The sequence below is a fragment of the Eucalyptus grandis genome, chromosome 6, assembly GCF_016545825.1.
Source record: "Eucalyptus grandis isolate ANBG69807.140 chromosome 6, ASM1654582v1, whole genome shotgun sequence".
NCBI lineage: Eukaryota > Viridiplantae > Streptophyta > Magnoliopsida > Myrtales > Myrtaceae > Eucalyptus > Eucalyptus grandis.
The window spans coordinates 52,815,971-52,825,743 of record NC_052617.1 but is presented as its reverse complement, the minus strand read 5'-3'; the positions used below and the strand labels follow the sequence as shown (position 1 = coordinate 52,825,743).

General features: G+C 41.3%; 1 pseudogene; it reads left to right on the top strand.

Moving 5' to 3' along the window:
* Window positions 1-3,215: 3,215 nt before the first annotated feature.
* LOC120294530 lies at window positions 3,216-9,567 on the top strand (annotated as a pseudogene).
* The last annotated feature ends 206 nt before the right edge of the window (window positions 9,568-9,773 follow it).

The following is a 9,773-nucleotide window of genomic DNA, read 5'->3' as shown; positions in this document are numbered from 1 at the left end:
CCCAAATCATAAGTTCTAAATGCTATTTTCAAAGAAGATTTTACTTACAAGAAAATGGCAAACTTTGAGATGTCATGTTCGGATGCCATGTTTTATGTGCTAAATGGGGCAATGGGGTTTTAAAATGAAAGCGTGCAAAGTTTGGCGGGTTGATTTTAAGTATATGACCACATGTGACTATTTCACCAGAATTTTAATTGTAAAGATTTTCTGAGATTTGTTATTTGAGCATGAAATCTTTTACACTGAACTAAATGATGACAGATAAAATTGATTTGAGTGTTGGCATGCTTGAGTGGTCACTTAATTGAACCAGTCACCTAACGGAAGTTTGGAGGCGATGCTCGATGTTTATTGGATGCCCGGTAGGGATCTGGATGTCGAGTTGCTGTTGAGGCTGGACCGATACTCCTTTATGGAATGCCGTTTAGGCGAGGGTTCTAGACGTTGTCATGCCCGACCGAGCATCGGGGGATGAGACCCGGTTATGCCGAAAGACCACCAACCCTTGTGGCGGCCGTGGCCCAAGGGGTCATAATAATATGGAATTATGGTCTCAAGAATAGCATGGTAGTATGGAATGCCATGATATTCTTGGGACGTCGCGTGTGCAAAATGCATGAGTACTAATGCACAGTCTGAGAGTGATGTTATGACTTGCACATGTATGGCATGGATATATATATGAGTCACATGAGGCATATGTGAATTGTTATAAGTAGGGATGTGCCAAGGCGAGGTAAGAATGCCTACGAGTTATTTGACGGCTTTAATATTTGTCTTTGGGGTCGATTACTAGACCATGTTTATAGTTAAGGCAAAGCAAGGTTTGTTTTGCTATTGATATGTCATTGATATAATGTTGCATGTTTAGGCTGCCTTCGAGACGAATTAGTGTCCTAGTTGAGGCTTAGGTTGTTAACTTGCTGAGATATTTATATCTCACCCCGTTGTTGATTAATATTTTTCAGGCCCGTGATATTGAGAATCATCATGCTCGATTCAAGGTCCCTTTGGAGACGAGAGATTAGCCTAACGTTAGTGAAGTTTAGGTTAACCCTAACCTTCTGTTGGTTTTGTTGGGTGGTTGAAAGTTGCCGGTGTAAGGGCTTGTAATCACTAAACTTCCTAAGGTTAACAGTAAATTTGTAATTGAAGTGTTTGGTTTGATGTTGTGGTGTCCGTGCTATCCCTATTATATTTGTTATGATTGACTGGGTGTTGTTTATATCAAATGCTTCTGCTTGCGTTTAATTAAAAGATAAAAAGAATGGGTCGGCGACGCATCCTGAGATGTCGCAAATTTATCGATCATTTTGGGATGTTCGCGTGCTCGGCGATTCAGGGCATGACACCCACCAACTATTCAATTAAACTAGTCAGCAATGATAAATCGATATGAGTGAATGGGTTCATACATGTGAAATCAAGATGAGTGAAGAGACCCCAAGATCCTCCACCATGAAGAGGATCTCAAATCATGACATTAAATGAAGAATCAGTTGGACTACATAGCGCTTTCTTCCGTGTATTCACTCTAGTTAAAAACCTCCACCATGAAGAGGATCTCAGATCATTACATGAAACGATGAATCAATTGGACTACAGACCACTTTCTTCAATGTAAATACTCTACTTAAGATCCTCCACCATGAAGAGGATCTCAGATCGTGACATGAAATGATGAATCAATTGGACTACAGAGCACTCTCTTCCATCTATCCACTCTGGTTCCCAGAAAACGTATTAATTTTCTTTTGCGTTGCTGATAAAAAATTGTACTATACTTTTTATTACGAAGTAAATAATCTGTTCATTATCAATCAGAAAATGCATGCATGAGTTTGACCTTAATTCATTACAATATTTTTTTCAATGCTTTTTGAGAGTAAAATAATTTATTAAATCAATGGGGAACGAGTAGTGTTTACATTAGGGAGACAATATGCCCTTGATTAAAAAGCATCTAACCCAGATCTCAACATGTGCATTTTCAACATCAATATTGTGATCCATTGTGCTTTATCACAGCATGACACCTATTTCTTCAGCATAGATCATCATTGGCTATACACTTAAAACAAGAATGGTTTCATTTTTCTTTACATTGGTATGGGTTTAGTTTGACAAATATATCATTGAGACAAGTTCGTCAATTCCCTTTAATAACTGCTGAGTCTCTGTCAACCTTTCCTTATTTTTGGCTGGAGCACTGTCAATGTACCTAGTAAAGCAGAGGTAGTCAATTACTCAACTGTGTCCATCATTAAAGCCACATTACTAGTCTAGTCCTCGGTGTTGTTGGGCCATTTGTTGCTTCATCTTGTCATCGTAATCTGATGTTTCAACGTAAGGCAGGATCTACAACAAGAAAACTTCTCACCTGCATGTAAGCGCCAGTAAGCAGATACAATTAGGAGCCATGCTCCCCGTACTGAGGGCATCGTAAGGTTGTGTTACAAAACTTCCATTACGGTTTACTTTTGATATCTAATGCTGATACCTTCGCAAAAAGAGGCAAACTTTCCAATCACCTGCTTACTGATAAGGTGGTACTTACAGATGAAAACTAAAACCAACAGAATTATATTCATTGAACAGAGTAGTTACTTAAATGCCTGATCTGACAGAACAATGAACCAAGCAAGGAACTGATCTTTAGTGTGGATTCTGCCAAAGCAAAACTTGACGCAATACAAAGAACAAAAGCTAAGCTAGCTGCACAAAATTCTGCAGCTAAGTAGTCCACATCTAATTTTCACAATGTGTTGATTTCATTTCCCTTGTTAAAATGATTTTTACCTCATTGTCAAAGGTTAGGGCGGATATGTGTTGATATGCACTACAACGCTCATCTTGAGAGATAAGCACTAGAGAATAGAGCATGCCAACTTGTGGTCCTGAATGAAGCATGTTCCATTTCAATTTTATAATCTAGCAGGAAACTGCCATAGAGCAGCCTCCATTTAAATGGCATGCCTCATCTCTATAACTGATACCTACAAGGGGGCTATTGTTTTGATTTTGTATTTATGCTTCCATTTACATCTGTTAATTTTGCCTTGTGCCATGAGAGTGATGTATAATTTTTATCACTTGGACAATAGAAGCCATTATTGTAATGATGAAATATAGAAGCGGTTGTTTAGAGGCAACTAAACGCTAGGAGTTAATATCCTCAATTTGCAGCTCATCATCTTTCTCCATGAACACTAATGGTGCTCGTGCAACTCCTCTTATTGCAGATGAAGCAGGGAATTGAGCAAATGAAAAGCAAGTCAGATGAGTTCCAGGTGTTTATCAAGACAATAGGTGTTGTCAAGTACGGATTATACTCGATCACCTCAATACTTAATATTTCATGCAATACCTATGTGGAATATCTGCATTTTGTTTCAATGAACCGAATTATTACAGACATAGGCAACTTGAAGTTCTATTAATGTGGTTCGGCTTATCTGCTGAACTTGCTTCTAAAATGGATCCTTAAAGTGCAGGTCCAGGACTTTTTATTGATTGTACTTGGTTGTATTTATGTCTCAACATATGTTGTTTTCTGTGGTTCAATGCAGGGAGAGCTAAGGGTAATGGATGTTGAGACCTTGGAGAAGGAACACAAAGCTCTTTTAGCTGATATTGTTGGGGAAACCGAGTTCTGCAGTCTGTGCAGAATCAAATCGAGAAACTGAGGGTAAAACTATTCCAAAACTCTGATTTTCCCTTTTTGTTTTAAATGTGAAACGGATTGTCAACAATCTCCTATTTGAACAATTTGCTGTTAACTGGGGGAGTGTTCCCATCAGATAGGATTTCATCCTATATTCAAACTCCGTTGTCTTCCATATTTGCTGTCTCAACTCAAATGAATAATTATGTAACGCAACCTTCTGTTCAGATATTTTCCTTGGTAACCTTGTATAATTGCTTCGCCAGAATCATTTGTTCATCTCCTTTTAACGGGGAATAGCACAGCTCGTGAAGTGCGCCTGTGGACAGGAGTACAAGATTGAGTTAGATGCTTGTGTATGAACAGGAAAAGACAGCAGCCAGAACGTTGGATATTCGGAAGTTTTAACTACTAACTAGCGTAGTAATATGATACTGGACTGGATGGACGAATCGCTCTAGAGGAAGTTTCATCAACAAAAGGAAAAGTGAGAAAAAAGGAAGCAAAAAAGTCATGAGAAATGGAGATCGAGTCGAATTGTAGAGGCCACTGCCCAACCAAACAACCAGCTGCTTCATTGTAACATCCATACACAGTGACCATATTGAGCGGAATACCTTCCAAACATAACGAGGTCAGGAAATCCTCAAGAAAGAGTTGCATAAACTATTTCTCCTCCTTTCCCTATACTTTCCACATGATTAACATTATGAACCATAGGAGATTCAAATAACAGAAAAATGCCAAGCCTTTTGGTTATTTTAGCTACTAATGCCATTCATTCAAATTCTTGCCCGGTCGGCCGTACTAGTTGACCTCGCAAGTAGATGAATTAACTCATTTTTTTTTTAATTGTGGTGTCAACAAGAGAAGTTACTGTTGCTTCTGCATAATTGACTAGCTCATGGACATCAAGGACCAGAAATGAAAACTATCACACCCCAAAACTACAAAGAATGGAGATGACACGGCCTTCCTTCTTTACAAAGGACGCAGCCTCAAACACAACCAACAAATTGATATTAATTTATATATATCTCAAACCATATATCAGATAAACCAACAAATTGGTTGCAATATCAGAGTTTCTATAATCCACCAAAAAGAGAAAAGATATATACGTTTAAAACTCAGACGATCCAACTACTAGTAAGTATCATTTGCACCACTTCGTTAAACCATACCAAAAACAAAATAGAACTCCCGAAAAGTTTCCCACCGACGGCACCCTCGCTCTATTCGCTGCTAACTGAGGAACCTGAAAAGATCAAAGGAGGAGTGGAATGAGCAACAACAGCTCAGTGAGTAGTACATATCTTCTAAGCAGATCGAACAACCACTATGCATGTATACAAAGCAATACCAAACTTCATAACGCCAACTCAATATATAAAATACATATTGAATCTTATAATAGTTATTTCTTATCATCAAAGTTTTATACTTATATGGAAAACTCATTTAAATCGACATCAAAAGTCAAGTATCAATGCTTGAATCCATTGAATAATCTCCATCAAAAACACATATCAATGGTCTATCCATTGATCAATCTTTTGCTCAATAACTAACCATGGTCACGACACAACGCCTTGTGACAAAGCGACCAAGATTCTCCCCTTAGCAAGGTCTCCACCTACAAAGCCGATGGCTAGGCCCAAAATGATATCCTAAACCTGGTATGCATACCCCAAAAACCCCTCACTAGGTTCACAGTCATATTTAGCATAAATAATCATTCTCCAATACTAGAAATTCAATCCAGAAATCAATATCTTAAACCAAACAAATAACATTTTGCAACATAGCCCATCATCCATTTCATATCCATTTCTCAAATCATCATAAACATTTCCATAAATCAGTCACAAAGCAATTTCATATATGTTTCTCCGCAAACCTTGTATAACATGCTTTTCAAACATTCACAATCAACCAAAGAGTAGCAATTGCTCAATCTGGCTTTTATGCAATGAAAATGTTCTTCTTGATTCAAGAAGAACATTTTATAAAACCAAAGAAGATGTAGTACCACTCACCTCGTCGTCTACGACCAAACAACGAACGATACTCGTATCGTCGAACTCAAGGCCCTATCAAATAACCGAGAAAAATGTTAAAATCTAATAAAACTCTATCTCCACTACAAAACAAATAAATTACGCCTTAACTATAACAAAAGCACTTCCACGCACTAACAATTCGCATAACCAAAACGATTGTTCAAGCCATTTGCAACACGGAGTTTAAGTGCAAAACTTGATCGCGCCTTAACTTTCTCCTCCGAACCCCGATCCGAACGTATTTATAGTCAATAGAGAGCCCTTGACACATATTACAAGAATCCCAACTTGACCGTCCCAAAATCAAGCCAAAAAATGACAAAATACGGGCCCGAAACTGCTGGACGCGTACTGTTCACTGCGCGCGGGAAACTTTGAAATTTTGTTTCGGACAAACCATAAGCTCAAATCACGATCCATAAAATCACATGGCTCCACAACACCCTAAACTACCATTCCTACAAAAACACATGGCTTAACGCTCCAAAATTAGACTTCGCCGCTCGATTTTCCAAAAATTTTGAATTTGAGCCCTAAATCCAAAAATTACTTCAATTGGACGAACGAGGGGCCTAATCTCTTACCGGGTGCTGCGTTATGGAGTTGAGTTGGCTTGGTGAGGCATCCGAGGCGTGCACGTGGAAAAACCCATTTCATTTCTTCACCTTTCTCTTATTATTCTTCTTCTTCTTCTCTTTTCTTTCTTTTCTTTCTAGTCAAGGACCCCTCAGCTTCTATTTAACTGAACCCTCTCCCCTCTCCTTTTTTGCTTTATTGACGTTTCAGCTTCTTTTTCTGTTTCGTCTTTTGGGGCCCACTAACACAATATTACATTAAGGCTTGGGTCCTTTAATATGTGTGACGCGTTTTAAAACCGTGAAAGAAAAGACCGTAGTTGGGATGGCGGTTTGTCCGCGCCAAGGCAAGTGATCCAAAGCGGACAATATCACACAGAGGGACTGGGTCCTTACAAAAACAGAGCAGCAATTAAATAAGCGGTTGGCAACATGACCAATCAAATCCCAAAACTTCAAGCTCTAGTATTTCACCTCCGATGCAAACCACTGCTTGTGGGCATGACTAAAACAAGTTTTTGCTTTAATGTAATGTTTGAAAATTAACCTAAAAGTTAGAATTGTTAATCGAAGGGACACTACATTCATATAAAATCCATTGCCATCTATTGCTTGAGAAAAACATATTGATATGATATGTGGAGAAAAAATTAGAATTGGAAAAAGGAAATTATTTTGTTCACGGCTACTCTATATGGCCGGGGGGTGTTTTCCAAATTTGGTTACAAATTCCCCCCACAGTTAACCCTTCCGTTTTATTTACATGGAATAGGGGCTCCGATAACCACGGCCTTTGTTTAAGGTCCTTAGGCTGGACCAACATCATGATAGACTAAGTGTCGATGTGATATTTGGAGAAAAAAATGCATGTCCAGCTTTCTTTCTTAAACCTTCGTTGTAGATCCGATTCTATTGCTTGACAAAAAGAGCGTGCTGGCTGTCCTTGATGGCAAAGGCCGCTATACAATCTCACGCTCCCTCATTGATCTCACTGGCCCTAATCCAATTCAACGGCAGCGGCCAACCAAGGAATGATCTTGCGGCCAGAGTGGCCCTATGCGCTCCGACTTGCCTCCCTTGGCCATATCGACGCACTTCGTGAATTGGGACATTGCCTTCAAGATGGTTACGGCTTGCATAGTGACATAGCTAAGGGACGACAACTATTGATCCTAGCCAATCTTCGAGAGCTAGAACTGATTTTTACTTGCAATTATGGCGATATTGGAAATTGGCACTCGCATGTAGATTTACAGTTATGAGCTCTAGCCTATGCTCTTCTTAGCGATTTCGAGTGTCATGTGCCTGCACCGGAGTTGCACCCGGTCAATAGGTTTTTGTAAGAGTGGCTTGAACTGGGTTGAAGCATGTTAGAGGAAGGGCTTAGGATGTGCTCACATGTGGGATGCAGTCGCCCTGAGACTCGATCTCATGAGTTTCATCGCTGTTCGATTTGTAGTACGGTGAATTATTGTTATCGTGCTTGTCACGCCCTAGATTGGAAGTTGAATCACAAGTTCAAATGTACAAATGATCGAACGATGAACCCCGTGATTCCAATGCCGAAAACTTTCCAAGTTCGGGGTTCTTTTTTTTCTTCTTTTTTTCAATAGGCTGGTTCAACATTCGCGAATCGCTCTAAAATCGAAAAGTAAGATATTCATTTGAATCTCTGTTTTGTAGTATCTTAGTTTATCTATTTGATCCTGCGGAGAATCTTACCTATGTGACAGCAGGGCTGAAAATATGTGGGTTTATTAGAATTCTCACGAGTCACACATAAAAATGTGGGGACAAACAAAATTTAATGGGAATCAAAAAATGTTATTCAGCCCAAAAATGTTACAAAGGGAGAATCGATGGCTAATCTTTTAAAATAGGAATGCGGGGGACAATCCTTTCTTAGATTTACTAGGAAGTTAGGAAAGTCGGACATTCATTGTTTTCCTTTTTCATACTCGAATAGCACTAAAAAGATTCGTTCTAGGAAACTAAGAACTTGTTGCTTTCGGTGTCAGCCTTTCGTGTCTCATCCCTCTAGGTAAAGAAGCTGCAAAAAGTTTCTGCCTAATCAAGTGTAGCTGGGTTGCAACTTTGTCGATGCTCATACGCCTTCTAGGCTCCTCCACAGAGCAAAAGCCCACGTTCGAATGCTTTGGGTCATAGGTTTTTAAAGGTGCGTTGGGTCATAGGTTTTGAAGGATTGGCTCGAGGATCGCGGCATATGGAGGAAGTGCTGTTGACACCTAAATTTTGGTGACCCTTTTAATTATTAGTTGCATTAAAAAATTATGGATTAATTTTAAGCCCTAAAAAAATATTAGTTAATTAATTAATTGCATAGCATATAGTTTTAGGTGCATCCATTTTAATTTGCATTTACATTGGGCCGGTGACAAATGTGTTCAAATTGATGGTTCAGAATATTAATTTGACAATTGGACTAAGCCCACGAAGGGAGTAAATAGGCCCAAGCCCGTATCCTCGGAAAGATTTTACGGATTGATTTGTGTGAGATTTCAAATTTTGGAAGAATCCTTTTGCAATCCTAAATCGTATCAAAAGCAAATATTGCATTTGGAAAAAGGAATTTTCGTGGATACGGATTTGGAAAAATTAAAACCCTAACCGTGGCTTATAAATAAATTAAATGCGTAGGGTTGGAGGAGGCCACGCATTTGAGACATTCGGTCATATCGAAGGGGAACAAATTCAGAGAGAAAAGCACGAGAGAAGGGGGTCCTTTCCGTCGGTAAAAAAGCAAAGGGTGAAAAAGTGAGTGGAGAGAGGAAAAGTAGAAAAAAAAAAAGAGAAAAAGAAAGAAAAGCCCCCTTGCGCGATTTGTTCATCTTCCCCCGCAGGGGGCCTCGCCGCCCCGTCGCCGCCGAACCCCGCCGTCGCCGTCGCCGATCTCCGTCCGCGAGCGCCGAGCCGCGAGCCCCGACGACTGCGCCGCCCGACGCCGAGCCCCCGGAGCCTCGACGACACGCCGCCCGCTCCGGCCCGCGACCCGCCGCCTCCGCCTCACCTCTCGCTCGCGCCCGCAACAGAAGCCCCGGACGCCGCGCCAATCCCTGCCGTTGCAACCCTCCTCTGCAGATCTGTCTCCGCCGTCAGATCCCAAGCCACCGGTGACCTAGAGCCGCAGCTGAGCCGAGATCCAGCCGCTGGAGTCCCTCCGCCTGCAAATCCGAGGTCCCCGACGACAGAAGGCCCGAACCCAGCTCGAGGCTTCCCTTTCACCGGTGCCGAGCCTCGTTGAAGACCCACATCTGACGCTGCCCTTGCTCCCGCCGCGACGCCGCCCCGATCCGGTTCTCTCACCGGACGCCGCGCCACGCCCCGATCCAGACGCCGGAGCTCCTCATCGCAGCCACCGAGGCCTCCCGCCGTCCCCGCAGCGCCCCCGCCGGCTGAAGCCCGTGATCCGAGCGCCCGACGCAGCCCCCGCGACGCAGCCCGTGCCGC